This window comes from Melanotaenia boesemani, chromosome 9 (assembly GCF_017639745.1).
Source record: "Melanotaenia boesemani isolate fMelBoe1 chromosome 9, fMelBoe1.pri, whole genome shotgun sequence".
In the NCBI taxonomy this organism is placed as follows: domain Eukaryota; kingdom Metazoa; phylum Chordata; class Actinopteri; order Atheriniformes; family Melanotaeniidae; genus Melanotaenia; species Melanotaenia boesemani.
Genome location: NC_055690.1, coordinates 14,704,404 through 14,722,177, shown reverse-complemented (window position 1 = coordinate 14,722,177; position 17,774 = coordinate 14,704,404). Strand labels below are relative to the sequence as shown.

Here is a 17,774-nt window from a genome sequence, read left to right as displayed (position 1 = left end):
TGAAACGACATGTGGAACTGTTTTTCAAAGGGAAGATTATTACTTTCCAGCACATTTTAGAATATCTTCACTTTACTTTATTTAAATCAATATTTTTACTTTTGAAAAGTATTTTTTGAGTAAAGACTGAGTGTACTTTTGCAAATGATGTCAGACATAGTCATTTCTGCCAAAGCTACAGTAACTGAGACAGTTATATGTCTGATCTGAAATATGGGAAATCAGTCCTTTGTGCATTTTGTGACATGCTGCCATCACAAAGCAATTTGTGAACATGGCTAAAAACATCAGGTCCCTATTAGGTTGGTGCAGAGTAACGAAGTGCTGGGTGGGCAGGTCTGTGTCTTGCTGAGTTAAGATAAAGAGGCTGTGGAGCAGAAGATGTAATTAGCTATATTTACCATCGCCAGCACAAGGCCTAAAAGCACAGAAAGACTGACTGTGTCACAGCTCAGTAATTACACCTGCCTCCTCATTACCTTCTTCTTCACTATGAGTGAATCTAAGGCTCAAAACTAAATACAGAAATGGAGGAGAAAGAGGGCAGATTATCAGAGCTATACGTTGGAGTATTCTTCTGCCCTTCTAACGTCTGCTGCTGCCATTGTCGATACTTCACTGCTGGAAACTGTTATAGTGATGCTCCACCCAAATTCTATATTTTGAGATTAACATAAAGAAACAGAAAAAAGTTTCCACCTTCACTTAGAAAGTGATGATTTTGGATTCACTGTAATGATAAACAACTTAAAATATACTAAGACTTATTCTACTTTCCAAGTGTCAAAACTAAGTAGTAATTATTGTACATGAAATGTAAATTTAACTGCTATACATATAAGAGTTGTGGCAGAAGAGCATGGCTTGAAAATTGGATATCAAGATTTGTACGCCAAATGTCTTGTGTGGTTGGTTTTAATGGGACACAACCAGTTTATCTTTTGGCCAATTTAGTTTTGTTTAAGAGCTGAAAAACTAGGACTGCTGTGTTTAATTTCCCCATGAAGCCACAGAGTGTAGATGGGGGTATTTGATTGCTGCCATTTGTTAATTTAAGATTATCTAAAAACTACCAACCTGAACTTATAGCCACTAGGTGAAGGCTGAGAGCATGAACAAAGACCAAGACAAGAATATAAATTAGATGCAGGTCAGAGTCTTCTGTTAAACTACAAACGGCTACAAGTATGGGTCTTAATAGAGGAAAAAACTCTTGCAAAGGTCTTATTCTTTAAGTTTATCTAGATATAATTAGTATTCATCCACAAATGATTCTTTTATTTATTCTCAAATATTTACCTCAAGTGCTTAAACCCAAGCAGGGGTTTTGTGGTTGTTAGATTTTTTTTTATCTGATTCTTAGAATAATTTCAAAATTATGGTAAGATTAGCATTTTTACTTTAGCCGTAGTGGAGATATTCAAGAGATTGCTCCGGACATACTTTGGCTATTGTGAACAAATACTGTATATCACTGTAAGAGCAAATACTGAGTCGCACTATACGAGTCTAGTTTCTGAGTTTAATATTAACCACATAAAAACTGAGACAGAGGCATTGTGATCGGCCTGAGAATTTAAAAAAAAAAATACTGAGTTTGGAAGAAACTGAGCACACAGATGGACAGTGAAGAAGTAGTTTATGCAGCAGAAGTTGTTTGTATAGTTTAACCCATTGCCATTATTCCACAGCCTGATATAAGAAGAAGTTACTGAAAGTCTGTTTTCCAAAAACCTACAAATAACCAGCTTTTACAGCTACATCTTAAATCTGTTCATGGCTTGTAGCATAACTTAAACTGTTGTTTGTGTAAGCTACAGCAAATTTACTCATTTGTACAAAAAGGGAGAGAAGCTGGAAGGTGATCAGGGATTGGCGGGGGGGCTGGAATAATTTTAGTTATGATTCTACTGCAATATGTTTGTGCATTAGATGAGATCTCCACCAACATGGACCCTTGTGTAAACAAGACTTGATACTGTGCCAAATTCAAAAATGCTCCTATTATGTGGCTCTGTGTTTAATCCATATCCAACTATGGCACAGTTTTTGACATTTTAACCTGTCTTTTAGATAATACCCATCTATATATCTTTCTGCCCCTAAATAAGCAGCTCTTGGGTAAAGCTATGCTAATTATCTACCTAAGACAAGGCATACAGAGGTACAATGATAAATGGCTTTATTGGAGTAGGTGGGGTTGCTCTTTGGAAGATAATCCTTTGTATGCAAAAGAGAATGTGTTATCCATTCAAATGGCCTTATCTTGATTCGCAGGAGGTGTTCACAGCTCTGCACCATTGTAATGAGGAGACAGAGAAAGATGAAATAATAAAATGAGACATGCAGTCCTGCATTACCATATAGATAACCAATACAGTACAAGTGAGTTTGCGATCAATAAGTGGGTGTGTTGACTTCCAAGTGCAGAAAGAGTTGCTTCACTTTGGAAGAAAATGCAGAAAAGTAGGAGACGGAGGAAAAGCTGCATCTGTACTAGTGCGGCTCTCTTTCAGCCAGTTGATAAAAGACCTCTGTGTGGTGTTTTTGCACCGCTACTGTGTGACTGTGTTGCATCAGCCGAGGCATTCATTCATTTTGAGAGCCACTTTCAAAGGGGTGATTGGATAACCTTTCCAGAGCACACCTTGGGCTAAATTGTAGTGCATGTTTATAGGAGCAGATCTGCTGCTCAGGCCAGGTCCTATAAAACACATAATCCTTTATACTGACACATCCGACTGCAGAGAGCTTGTCAAACGTTTCTTCAATCCATAAAAAGCGTTCAGAGGGGTTTAACGCTGGAGTCGACATGGATGGATGACTACTATTTACAGTATGCTGACCTGACAGAGAAATAGTCATACTGTAAAAATACAAAGATGCTTTTCAACCCAATACTTGGTATCAAGATAGTTACTTTCATGTTTCTCAAAACTAGCCTTTATGGTCACATTTAGAAACAGTCACAACAGAAAAAGAAAAATGCAAAAGAATTTTAAACCTGTGTTTGTTTAAATAGCACATGTGCTTCTTTAAAAAGGTTATGTTTTCCTTTTTACATCATATTCTTTTCCTACATATCCCAGTCATTTATGATGGGGGGAAAAAAACCTACTGCCAAGTTTATTGTAGCTAAAAGTTAATTAATTTGACCTCTGGGATTCAGACTAAGAAATAAAGTCACGATCACAGATAACTCCACAAGGAGAGATGATTTTCAGGGAAAGACATTAAAGTGCCTCTTTTTCTATTCTTTCTTTTTCCCCCTCTAATCTTGCTTTGAAGCCCAGTAGTTTGAATCATTACAGCAGAGCTGTCTTATGATCCATTGTGTTGAACCTGTTTCAGCATCAGCAGAAGAATTTTTTTCTCATTTCTAAATGGATATGAATGTGACAGAAGTACACAGACAAATGTATACATCACAGGAAGTAGAGGATTTAATGTTATCATGTGGAGACTGACAAATTTCCAACTCGGGGATTAATATTAATAACTGGTGAAACACCAGCTGTACTAGCTGAACCAGACAAATAAATAGATGTTTTAAAACGCAATTGTCTTAAAGCATGGGGACTGTCTGAGTGAGGTTATTTATCCACACAATCAACCATGTTGATTAGTAGACAATGGGATGCAGCTCAATTTTCCCTTTAATTAGAGTTCTAATGCGTGTTATTAAATACATCACCATGTCCCAATTAGAAAACACTGGGGCCATACATCATTTTAATTGATATCCACCTCCTGCCACATGGGTTCACTGTATTCTATCAGTGTTCCCAGAATAATCTTTGCTTGCAGGAAGGTACAGCTTTTTTTATTTTTTTTTTATTTTATTTTTTTTTCAAGCACACTCATTGAATTTATCTTGTATGTGTGTTTGCATATGTGTGTGTTTGTATGTGTCTGGATTTGTGAATTTTGTGAGCTATGGGACATTTGAGAATGGCGGTGTGACTCCTCATTATAAACCACACATCTCCCTTGACACCAGTGCTTTCTGTTTATTGAATGGTAATGTGCTAGGAGGTGCAAATGCAATCTGCCCCATGCATTTTGTTCAAGCAATCACACTTAATAAGCTTTAGCTGAGCACAGCCAGGAAATATGAATATTTTCGACTGAGGCTTGATCAGGGAAGATAAAGTAATCAGCTGAAACAAAAAATGTAAGTACACTGGATTTCGCAACTTGTCACAATAGGAGGACAAGCTGCACAAAACAAATATTATTAGAGAGATTGTTATTAATATTTCCATAATGACAAACCATGCACTGTTACTATTTGTAAATGAAAATTGGTTAGAAACTCCTAGAATGATCAAATAATTCTACATCTTCGCAGAATAATCAGCATATTTTCACTCGTTTCATTTGTATGGCCTGCAGCTGCACTAACTGTAGCACTAGCATTGCATTTGACTGCAGTGAAGAATTGTTTTCAGTAAGAAACACAAAAGATAAAGTAAAGTAAAGATAAAATAAGATAAAGGGTAAAGTTAATGACTAGCAGCTCTGTTTTTTTTTTGTGTGTGTGTGTGTTTTGTGTGTAAAATTGTAGGAAATTTTCTGGTGTGTTCATGTACAGGTGTAACAGTTTGTTGTCTGTTAATGGTATGGATTGAAGGGTCGTTTTTTTCTGTCTGTGATGTTTTTGTCTTCTTTCTTCTTTCCCTTTTGCATCTTTTTGCAATTTTCCATCTTTTTCTGTCCCCTCCGGTCAGGTCCAGCAAGATTACATAGATTCCGTGATTCAAAGTAAATAAATAAATAAACAAATGAATCAGATTATAAAGAGGAGCCTTACCCATAGGCCTCCCCTTGGCAGAGCATATTTGTTCAGCATGATACAGCAACCAGATTAACCTTTTGCTTGCTATGATGCTGGACAGGACAGGTTAAAAAAAAAAAAAAAAAAAAAAAAGAAACACAAAAGATCATTACTCTGACCAAAAAAACATAAAATGGGTCAGTCCACTGTTAGAAATTATGGGATGGCTACAGTAGGCGGCTATTTTGTATAGAGCAGCTATAAAATCACATGATGGGAAACTGCAACCGATAAGCATTGAAATGCAAAACTTGTAGCAATGTGTACTTCTACAACTCTGAGCACATATTTCAGACCTAGGGTAAAGTTTTAAAACAAGAGAACTCACACAGAAATGGAAAAGTTAGCAGACTGTAAAAAATTACCAAGATGAGCTTTGAATTAGTGATGTCTTGCAAAACCTTGTAGGTGAACATCATGCAGAACATAGAAAGATGTAGAACTGTGTCTCATAGTCAAAGGAAAATGTGGAAAATGCAGTAATGGTGTGATTTACATTTTTTTTTGTTATACTATTGCATTATGTGTGGATTAACTTGACTATTATATGTTTTGTCATAAGATCAAGTTGCGAGCGCACACTACATGTGCAGCACTAACATACATCAGTAGACACATAACAGATGTAGCCACTTAGAGCTGCTTCTCAGAGCCAGTTTCCAGCCAAATGTCAACCAGTGGGTGTCTCCTATGTATAAATAGAGGGACTTTACGGGCATGGATCTGGAAGGGAATCAGCTGGCACATGAAAAGCATACATAAATCAGTCGCCATTCTAAGGCCTGATCCTAACTCCTCCCCTTTGTCTTCCCTTCTATTTTGCAGAGCATCAAGGAGCAGTGGTCATTGGACTCCCAGCTTGCCTAAAAAGGACTTCAAAGTGTGAGCTGAGGGGGTAAAATCAAATAGGAAAGGGGCTGTACCTCTTCAACACAATGAAGAGTTTGAACCAAGTGGTTGGGTCAAGGCAATGTTCCTCAATGCTGGTCCTCAGGACCCACTGCTCTGCACATTTTAGAGGTAACCCTACTTTAACACTTGAATGAAATGAATGGCTCATTAGGCTTGCAAAGAACAGGATGAGGAAGTTAATTAATCTGCATCAAGTGTGTTGGAATAGGAACTTGTCTAAAACATGCAGGGCAATGCGTCCTGAGGACCTGGATTGAGAAACACTGGGTTGAGGGGTGGAATTGGTTGGGGCCCAAGTTGCTGCATTTGTAGCAGTAAACATACACCAATCAGCCACACATTAAAATTAAGACTGATGTAATTATGATGTGATGTTTTCATGTTGTTACTTTTGGATATATCATTCACAAAAAGATTGTTTAGGTACCTCCGTTAGGGGTTCATTAATAAACATAGCTACTTGTTAGTTTTTATAGCTGCTTTCTGCTCCTACAAGCAGTTTTTAATAAATGATTTTTATGTAACAATACTGTAACACAATCACTTGTACAAAGCCCATTAATATTATATCAACCTATAAAGTTATTACCTGAAGAAATTAGGGAAACTTTTGGCCAAACTGAATTGCTTTTCTGTTCTCTTGTGACTGTAGACTTAGTATACACTCATCATTTTGCCTTAGTTTCATTAACTAATACTTAGGAGAAATATTATATTTAGTTGTTAAATAATTTACCAAAGCTTTTGAGAGAAAAAAAAAACTTGCTGTATTTGAAAGTGATCCTGCTGAGAGCTGAAACAAGGATATGGAATATTTGTAATTCTGTTTATTTGGAAAGAATTGATAGATAGCACAAATGTAAAACAATTAAAAGTTTTTACCTTTTCATCTAATTTTAAAGACATGGTATGAAATTAAATTCTTCTAATGCAATACAGAAAAAAAAATCAAGATAATATAAACTCCACAAGTAAGTCGAAAAATCCATCAGCACCTTTGCACCTTTCTGAACTAAGTTAGATTGCATTGTGTGGTCATCAGGGCTGAGGCCGATAAAGCGACTGTCGATCAATAGCCATTTCTTATCCTCACCCTTCATCTTCTCCCCATCGAGGGGCAAAAGCTCTTTTCACAAGTGATTCTACAGATAACCACCTGTTCAGGTCTCGGCTGGTTCAATCTTCCTCTCTCCTCACAGTTTGCCTGTATTACTGCAAACCACCTCTGACTGTACATTATGTCTGCAAACCTACCACTACTAGTGGGAGGGCACGGGGTCTGTGTGTATAATTTACTCTGCTTCTTTCTTCTCTTTCTATATCTGCTTCTTTCCTGCAGCAGTGCTCATGTGCATCTGTGGGGAGTACAGAGTCTGTGCAGAGTTTTTTGGTGCTTTGTGTTGACCAAATGCGAGCGGGATGAGAGAACACAAATGTGCTTGTGCTTTGCAGACAATGATATTTACATGGAAGATCACAGCAAGGATGAGCAAATATGCCATTTTTGTTTGAGGAAAGGGGACTGAGTGTTGAGAAATTACAAATCATGTTTAGAATAACAAGAGACATGTTAAATTTCATCTCTTCTACACATGGATGTTCACTGCAGTTTGTCTGAAAACACAGACTTATTAGTCTGATAATTATATTTAAACTCTTAACCGCAAAGTGAATTTACTGTTTCCGTCTTTGTTTGATTTTATTTCTACAACAAGCTCTGCTTTGTTCATCATAATTTAAAAAGCTTTCACTGACCTTTTCTTCTCCTTCAAGTTACTGTTTCAACAAGCGCCTCTCAGGATTCATGTGGCTCCTCACACCTGGCCTTTTGCTTTTCTGTGAAAACCACTAACCTTTGCTCTACCACTGTGGCTGCTGCATGTCAAGTGAACCTGAGGTTGGATTTTTCTCATGAAATTTCATATGTGCGAAGTATTTTTTATTTATTTTCCTCTTTCAAAAGATGGCTCATTAGTGAGGTGTTGAAGACCAAATTCTCAGCCTTACTCACACAATATAGTCTCTTACCAGAATGTGTAATTACGACTTAAGTCTACAACACCAAACATTATAAAGAATCAGGAAATATTACATCATTCCTGCACTTCTTGCACTTTAAAGTCATTAGAGAAATGTGTTGCTCTTTGCAGTTTTTTTATGAAATGCTATCATTTCACAATTTTCGTGCCTTTGAGACATTACTGCATCATTTATTTTATACACATTTTCTTGGTGCTGAAATCTGATTGGATATCTCAGGTGCCACCCCTGGTGATAGACAGGTCATCAGAAGAGGAGGACAGATACATCTTTTCAGACGTGCATGGATAATAAGTGTTACTACACCAGTTTGAAGTAAATTTTAAGATAGTTTTCTAGTTAGTCATACTTTAAAAAATATTGGCGTTTGGCAGCACATTTCTGGAAGAGATTTGCTCCCTGTTCAAGTATAATGTAATATAAGCTAATTAACACATAAACTCAGTTAACATTTAACTGAGTAATCCGCACATAATCCTAAAACTAATCTATTGGTACTATTTAACTAGAATAGCAATTTGCACATTAAAAAAAAAAAAGAAGTATTCAAGAAAATGCTTTCCAGGGGGAAGAATGTCACTATTATTTATGTGTACTGGAAAACTGGGGTTCTTGACTTGTGATGCCAGATGATATGCAACCATCTCATTGGTTTAACATAATAATTTGCACAAATTTACCCTTTCTTTACTTGGCAGTGGCCTTAAGATTGCACTGCTGTTACCCTTGTTTACAAAACAGTTTCCGCAATAATGTACATGTTTACACATAAATCATAAATGCAGATTGAAGTTAAATATTTGACGTGTCCGCAGTTGTCGATTTGGCCCAATATCTCATATTATCATATGCAAATTCATTCATTTGGGTTTGCTACTATAATATATCTATCTATATAGATAGATAGATAGATAGATAGTTATTATTACTAATAAAATGATCTCTCTCATACTGCAGCACTTATTGTCACGTATTTATCCCTGTCCTTTCTGCTCTGATTGGTCATAAATGGTTTAGTTCGTAGCAACTTCTAGTATTTGCTTGGGTATCAAAATAGCTGCCAGGCAGGTATTCAACAAATATCTTTCATTTTCTGCGTTAGTCCAGACTACTAATGAGGCTTGGGCTTGACTACTAATGAGGCTTGGGCTTTAGGTGTGGACTTAAGGTTTTGTAACTTTTCAGCGTTTTTCTATGCAGAGAATACACTAATCTGTTAAAAAAAGAAAATACTGCAATAAAGAGGGAAAATATTTGCTTCATACTGAAATTAGTATGTTACTATGATTGTGTGTAACCTGCATGAGAGACTCCTAGACTCTTGTTAAAATAACTATCAGTTTAATATTTATTCCACTTGATTTCAACCTGTTGGATCAATAGCTGCATCGGGAGCTTGCCATCCCACCTGGAGCAAACTCACGGACCAGATGTCTGTCTGTCTGCCACTGAGCGACAGAAAGAAGGGAAAATGTTTGCTATCAATCTACATTTACCTTTTAGCTTTTACACATCAAGCTGTAACTCAAGGCTAAAACTGGGATAAGAAATCACACTGATTTGCTTTGCTTTATCAAACTAAGTATCAGGCTCAATTTATCTATATATCCAATGGCAGTATTGTACATGGTCATTTTCCTCTCAGTGATGGGAAATCACATTTTAATAGAAAGTGAGAATAAATGTTTTAACAGGTAAGTCCCTCAGTGAGATGTGTTTGATACTTTTTTTTGCTTTGACATTTGGGACAAGGATGAAAACTGCTCTCAGTAGATCCTCAGTCAGATGGTATTTTAATCTACTCCTCTGCTGTGTAAAACCTCCCCCCACAACGTAATTCTATAACAGTGGCCTCTGAAATGGGAATCGGTCGGAACAGTGGAAAGGCAGCAGGTGTATTACTTGGAACCAGGCGCCCTCGAGCTAGGAAGAGAAACGGCTCATGCATTAGATTACCAATGCCCCAAACCTGTCAAAAAATGCACCTGCTTGTGGCTTGACGTTAATAGGTTTGGACATGGTTTATAATTTAATTCCATTGTAGAATTAACTTTCAATACAGGAAGCTATTAGCTGGGGAGACGGTGAATCTGCAGAGGATCCTTCAGTGCAGTCCCAGCCATCCCATGTGAATAGTAAAACTTTGACTTGCCTATAAAATACCAAATACCTACGGATTTTGTGTACTATGAAACCATAATAAATCCAATCTAGACTTTTGAGAAGAATCTGTCACAGCAGAATTAAGTACAATTCCCCCAACCTCTCATGCCTTCTGCTTTATTGGCTTAGAAGCAAATAGAATGATAACTGCAAAGTAATTCATGGGGCAGCGTAGGTAGATCCTGCACTGTTGGGATGTGTTGTGTGCTTTGCCAACAAGCTGCTATAAAAAAAACTATCACACTGAATTTCATGAAACTTGGAGAGGTGCAGCAGTAAGTAATAGCCCATTAAATTGTGCAGATTTGGAATAATTTAAAAAAGGTGTGGGGACGTTTAGTTTTTTTTTTTTTTTTTTTTGTTGTTGTTGTTGTTGTTGTTTTTTTTTTACTCCGATTTGCTGTTACAGAAATAAAATGCAGATGCAATGATTGCTCCACAGAATTCTGGTTCTCTAATAAGCCATCTCAAAGACATAATTGGACCCTGCAACTAAAATAACTACACAGATTGCTGCCATCATAGATATTTTGAGCTACACCTGTGTTTAGTGTGCACAATATCAGCCAGGGGAAAGGTCTTGGGAAAGAAAATTGAAGAAAGGAATTGAGGCAGGCCTCTTTTTCTTGTTATCTTCTAAAATCCAGATAAAAATAATGGAGACATTTCTCTTTAAGTGAACCTAAGGTTACCATATTTATTCATGCTTTTCTGCTCCTTTTGGATTTCTAGGTGTGGCAGGTGTAGTCAGGCAGTCTAAATCCACATTTCAGTCACTATTTGATGGATGTAAAATTGTGTAGCATTTCTGATGCTTAGAGGATCTGTATTGTTTTTTAGATCATCTGCATTTATTTTAGTGCTGCGATGGTGTTCTGCGTTGCTCCTTATCTTTGTACTTTTAGTCCAATGACAAATTCTTGTTTCCCTTTAGGACAAATTGTAATAACTTGTGTAATTCCTTCAGTCTTTATGTATCTCATCATCGGGACAGAATTGAGTTTGTCAAACAGTCATCAGGTAAAACAGAAAATAAATGACATCCCCTTCAGCCTCAGCTGCCCTCTTTGTTCAATCCTGGACACTAAACTGAATGGTGAATGTGGCAGACATTAAATCTGTTAAGCATCGGCATTCGCATCATATCTTTTAGCCAGGACACAGTAGTGCACTGAAGTGAAGACTTAGTCTTGTTAGAGAACATCAGCCTTCTCTTTGACTGTAAAAGGCTTGTTTAGAAAATTATTTCAGTTGTATGTATGTACATGCTGAAGAATTTATTCTCCTACTGCCAGTTTGATTAATATTATAATGTGTTTTTCTTTTTCTTTAGTGCTTTGAGTTGTCTTTTAATTGTGGCTTCCAGCACATTTTACAGTTTGCAAATCCGCAGCAGTTATTGAATAAATTATTAAATTTTCCACTGTGGGGCTTCAGACTTACAAAAGGCAAGAGAAAGTGGAAATAACACATAAAGACGATGCTGTCATCTCTGTGATCAATTTGTGACAACTACTGTTCATTGGTAAACAAGGCTGTTGTAAAGGAGGCTGAGTCTTTTATTGGAGCTTTAGGGGGGAAAAAAAACATTTTATCAGGCTGTATCAGATGCTGGCAGCACGCTCGAGGCTGTCGTGAGGTGAGATGACAGCATCACAGTAATAAGTGGGCCAAGCAATTAGGACTGTAGGAAGAACAGAGAAAGTCTACTAAATCAGCACAGAGACCTTGAATTGTGACAGAAAAATCCAGTGTTTGTAAAAATCCTCAGGACAGAGCATGACTTTCTCTTTTCTAGCCACCGTAGAAAGATGAGAGAGAAGACCACCCCAGAATTCATAGCAACAACACACTGCTCAAAAAGAGGAGATGGGAGATGTTTTACCTTTGACACAAACTGCATATCATGTTCACCCTGCTGTGCTCAGTCCAATAGAAATTCAGACGGCTTCTTTTTTTAATCTGCACAGTGTCCTCCCTGCAGCTCAGGGATGCAGCAAAATGTACTGAGAGAAATCTAGGAGAGTGTTGGGTTCACAGACCTAGTACTTTATGGATTATCAGTAACACACAAAAACTAAGTCAACCAGACTGAAGAATAAAGGTGCAATGAAATTATCTTTCAGCACTACATATTACATGCTCTTTGACTATGACTGAAAGGGAGTGAGAGCTTAAACAGACAAGAATCAGCTATGCTCTTTAAAAGGAGAATTTAAGAAGATATTTTTGAGTTGCAGATATAGTTTATGCATTTGGATGTGAGCTTGCATTTTGTTAATAATCATCCCTGTTACAAGGTGCAGTGTTTACATGATAAGCAGGCTGAACATCCATATACTGTGGCTTGTAGTGCAGGAGGAATATGTCACAAGTCTGGGTAAAGTTTCCACCAGGTTATATAATACATTTTTATGAAAACAGATTACCTTCTATACAATTTTGAAAGTTTGACTTAAGATTTGCCTTTATGTAGTAAATGAAAATAATAATTACCTGAAAAATAAATGTTTGCCATCTCTGTTTTATGTCGGGTGGTTTAGCTCTGTCAAATCTCTTAAATGTTTGATGCTGCATTTCATTCAAGTTGAACATTTGAAATGTATTGGTTTGCATACATAGATAAAACCAAAGAGAATAAATTGCAGCTATCCATATATCATGTGTTTAGTCAGAACATTATTATAGAAGCCTTTGGAGCATAATAACCAGGACACACTTACAATGTAGTGAGTGACAGAACATCAGCTTCTTCTTCAAGTCAGGTACATGAAATTGGCTCCAGTCTCAAGAGTTATTCCATCAAACTTGTATAAAGCTAGAGATCAGAATGTTTTAAATGCCCAGTCTCACAAGAAAACATGTCAAATGTGTTGGTTTTGCAGCAGGAGGAAAGAGAAAAATAGAGAATGTTCAGGATGAGTTTTAAAATAGCTACCTGTTGAATGAAGGTCCATGGATTAGAGTTTTCTAGTATCCCCTCATTCTTCTTTAGACAAAATGATTTCTAGCGAGATGTGGAAAGTGTATGTCATAACACATATGGAGGAGCAGAATGTTGACATGATGATGAATCTGTATCACATAAGCTGCATCTGTAAAGGCAACAGAATACAGCAGACTTACTAAATACTTACTTACACAAACTGCAAGAAGGCTTCTATAACTATTTTTTCAAGCATTGTTTTCAAATGTATATTCCCATAAAATATTTCCCAATGCAAGCATGAGCTGTCAGCTCAGATCATGGTTTCTATAGATCAGAACTGTTTTAAATCTTGCAGTTTCCATGAAGCAGTTGAATGTTGTCTAACCTTCAATCGGTTAGAAGAAACTTCTGCATCTTTTATTTGGCAATACAGACATTTTGTGGAGGCTCGCAGTAGGTACTCAGCCTACTGTGCCATGTGAACTGGGTAATGTGTTTTCAAATGGTATCTATTAAGGATGTGTCCCAACCACAGGTACCACCCCCTACAGAACATCTGTCATGCTCGGTTTTCAAGTGAGGCAAAGAAAAAACTTCCCGCTTTGGGAGAGGTGCTTCTGAAAGCCTCTTAAATGCTATTGATGCTTATTATTTAAAAAAGACTGAAAAATGTTCTTTACTCAAATAGTAAGGTAGTAGGTAGGAAGGTTTCCACGATCTCAGACCTGCCTGAGATTCTGAGGGGCCAAAATTCTCATTTGTCTAATTCATATATTTGAGTTCTTTGAGTTTTGCAGTACGTGTATCATTTGTCTCTTTTGGGTTCTTGAACTATGTGTGAAATGTAAAACCTGAAATGTCTAAATAATTGAGAAGTCTTTCATCCATTATCATACCTGCAAACAGTGTGTTGTAAACCACAACAGGAGACAGCTTTGCAACCTTTGTCTAAAACAGCAAACCACTTAACAAAGACCGAGACAAGCCTTCTGTGGGGAACCGATTAAATATCTTGCTGGCACTTGGAGGTGATGACTTTTCTTTCTTTCCATTTAGATAGAAGCCTTTGTTTTTAGCTAAAACTACCATTTTATTTGCTTCTTTGGAAACAAGATTTTGTTTTCCCTACAGATGTGTTTAAATCTTGATGTATGTCATGAAAGCAGATGTGGAAATATTTTCGTGAGAAGTGTGATATTGGTGTAACAGTGAGGTATGTGCTGTGCTATCAATATTCAGTGTGAACATGTGGACTGAGGTATTTCTGCATTTGAATAACAGCAGGATATTTTTGGCTGTTTGAGCTGAACATGTGGTGGTCTTCCTGGAAAGCGGACCTGTCGGTCTGGCTACAAGTTAGTGTTCAAGTCAACCAATGCCCATCTGCAACTGCTTCGGCTTTCTTCCCATCTGTCCCTTCTGCTGCTAACACAAAGACACACATGCGCGAGGAAAATGACTAAGAAATGCCACAAGGTAACTGAAGAGAAAAGCATGAAATTCGCCATTCATCATTCTAACAAGTATGTGTGAAATTTAGACTTTAGTGTGCCTGTGGCAAACAGGATTGATGGAGCATCATCTTCAAACAACATAAATGAAGACATGTTTGTCAGATCTTGGGTAAAGGTCTTGTTCAAATGAGTGAAAAGTTTAATCTCACACACTGCCACCTACCAGCTGCCACACCACCAGCTCATGACAATGTGACAGAGCTTTGCTTAAATTCTCACACCATTCCATTGCTTTCCTGTCTCTGAACAGATATTGTATAAACAGAATAATCTATTTAATCTGCAATAAATTCAATATTTATGCAGAGTAAACAACTAAATCACACCTGGCTTTCCTCTGTAGGAGCACCTGTGAGCTTGAACAAATAATGAATAAAAGATTATGAAGCATTATTCTCTTATTTAAGATTTATGCATGACCTCATTGTGTGTCATTGCTTTCTTGTTTTTATATGATTAACAAGTTACAGATGCAACTGCTTATCCCACATATCAAGCATGGTCACAGCAGCTGACTCCTCAGTTTTCTCCATCCGTGCACAGCATGTGAATCTAAATGGATTTGAACTTTAGCTGCCTTTCAGCATCACATTTAAACATGCTGCTCCACTTACTGTGGCAAGTTACTGACTCAAGAAATGATGCTTATGAAAATAATAATAATAAGAAAAAAAACTATTATAGATATATAGAAACCATCTTGCAAATTGATATCACTTATACAAACATCTTTTTTTTATCAAATTCAAGCTAAACACTTGGAAAGATTCATGGCCATATATTTAACTGTGTTTTTTTATTTTATAAAGACAGAATGATAACAGCACATGTCAAAGTACGGAATACCACCTTTGTGATAGTTCTTGCTATAAATGGTGTTTTCAGGACAAACAATGGATCAAAAACTGTGTATTCTATTATAGAAGTGGCCAACTGCAGTAATGAATTACAGAAAACTTGAAATCGTTGTAATGGCATTAGAGTTGTCTTGAATGTAATGACTTATTTGACTTTATCCATTTGATTTTAAAAGCTAAAAACTATCTAGAAGATGAAGATGGTCACTTACTGTCAAAAATTAGGCTAAAATGAAAACACTTCTAGATATAATAGGACTCCTAACCACTAAATATCGGCTCCTAAACATTTCTATAAAGCCTGATAAACTAAAAACGCTGTATCAATATTTTTTATTTCAGCTGGAAATATTAGTTCTACGAGTGTTAGTGTAACAGACTTGTAGTATAAGACAGCCGAGGACAAAATTGTGAGTGGGTGAAATTTATGGTGGTAATCCTCCAATGTTGTGCTGCTATGGCCTACTTCTAGGGACCAACCAGTGTTGATCACCCCAATGCTGTCGCTGAATCATGAGTTAAAGCAACTGATATTGAAACCAAATTAACTAAACATATTTTTTAGAATTCATAAAAAGAAGTGTTATGTTTGATTTTTGGCTGAGTCTTGTCCGAATGACATATTGCCCAACTCGAACCATGATTGTGCCAAGAAGGATGCAGCATGGAGGGGAAAAAGTAGAAGAAAACCAGCTAACATACAAACACACTGTAGTGAAAATTAAGGTAAAAGAACTTTAAGGTGCTGTTTGCAGTTGCAGCCTGCAAAACAATTCAGAGGTATCGTCATAGTACAATCTGCACTTCAGACAAGATTTTGTTGCAAAGATCATCTGATTCTGTTCCCAAAGAGTAACTCACAAAAAAATATAAGATAGCAAAATTAGCACTACTTCAAGATTTGCCATATTAAATGCTAAATTCTATTTATTTTCAGGGGTTATTAAGGCATCATTAGTTAGAAATACTTATGCTCTGTGTGTTTTTGGTCTTTTGGAAAATGTTTTAAGTAAATTTCCATTAGACCTTAACCATCTGTATTTTTTTTTCTTAAGACTTTAGGTACAAATCTCCAACTCCAACCTCCTTTCCAAACAGGGTCACCTTTGGCTCTAAAAAAAAAAAAAAAACAGGGTGGCAGCAGCAAAATGGCAAACTAGTTCTTCAAAACAGGCATTTGTAAGCCTTTGGGTGATGTCACTGTAACTCAGCCACTTCATTCACTCAACCTATGTCAACAACACACCTGCATATTTTCATGATGTTTTTCTTGTGCAGTCGTGTTCCTTGTTGACAACTTTTGTAAACAAATACTAAGTCAGTCAATACAAGCACACGTGGTGATAAAGAAAGCTTTCACTGACCTTTTCTTCTCCTTCAAGTTACTGTTTCAACAAGCGCCTCTCAGGATTCATGTGGCTCCTCACACCTGGCCTTTTGCTTTTCTGTGAAAACCACTAACCTTTGCTCTACCACTGTGGCTGCTGCATGTCAAGTGAACCTGAGGTTGGATTTTTCTCATGAAATTTCATATGTGCGAAGTATTTTTTATTTATTTTCCTCTTTCAAAAGATGGCTCATTAGTGAGGTGTTGAAGACCAAATTCTCAGCCTTACTCACACAATATAGTCTCTTACCAGAATGTGTAATTACGACTTAAGTCTACAACACCAAACATTATAAAGAATCAGGAAATATTACATCATTCCTGCACTTCTTGCACTTTAAAGTCATTAGAGAAATGTGTTGCTCTTTGCAGTTTTTTTATGAAATGCTATCATTTCACAATTTTCGTGCCTTTGAGACATTACTGCATCATTTATTTTATACACATTTTCTTGGTGCTGAAATCTGATTGGATATCTCAGGTGCCACCCCTGGTGATAGACAGGTCATCAGAAGAGGAGGACAGATACATCTTTTCAGACGTGCATGGATAATAAGTGTTACTACACCAGTTTGAAGTAAATTTTAAGATAGTTTTCTAGTTAGTCATACTTTAAAAAATATTGGCGTTTGGCAGCACATTTCTGGAAGAGATTTGCTCCCTGTTCAAGTATAATGTAATATAAGCTAATTAACACATAAACTCAGTTAACATTTAACTGAGTAATCTGCACATAATCCTAAAACTAATCTATTGGTACTATTTAACTAGAATAGCAATTTGCACATTAAAAAAAAAAAGAAGTATTCAAGAAAATGCTTTCCAGGGGGAAGAATGTCACTATTATTTATGTGTACTGGAAAACTGGGGTTCTTGACTTGTGATGCCAGATGATATGCAACCATCTCATTGGTTTAACATAATAATTTGCACAAATTTACCCTTTCTTTACTTGGCAGTGGCCTTAAGATTGCACTGCTGTTACCCTTGTTTACAAAACAGTTTCCGCAATAATGTACATGTTTACACATAAATCATAAATGCAGATTGAAGTTAAATATTTGACGTGTCCGCAGTTGTCGATTTGGCCCAATATCTCATATTATCATATGCAAATTCATTCATTTGGGTTTGC

At 36.7% G+C, this 17,774-nt stretch overlaps 1 protein-coding gene across 1 annotated transcript in view; it reads left to right on the top strand.

Annotated features, from left to right (window-relative positions):
* Positions 1–17,774, top strand: part of robo1 (roundabout, axon guidance receptor, homolog 1 (Drosophila)) — a 291,012-nt gene that overhangs the window by 28,701 nt on the left and 244,537 nt on the right. The window contains exon 2 of the mRNA XM_041994260.1: positions 5,663–5,857. The gene's annotated coding sequence lies outside the window, so the exon portion shown is untranslated. The remainder of the gene's footprint in view (positions 1–5,662; positions 5,858–17,774) is intronic.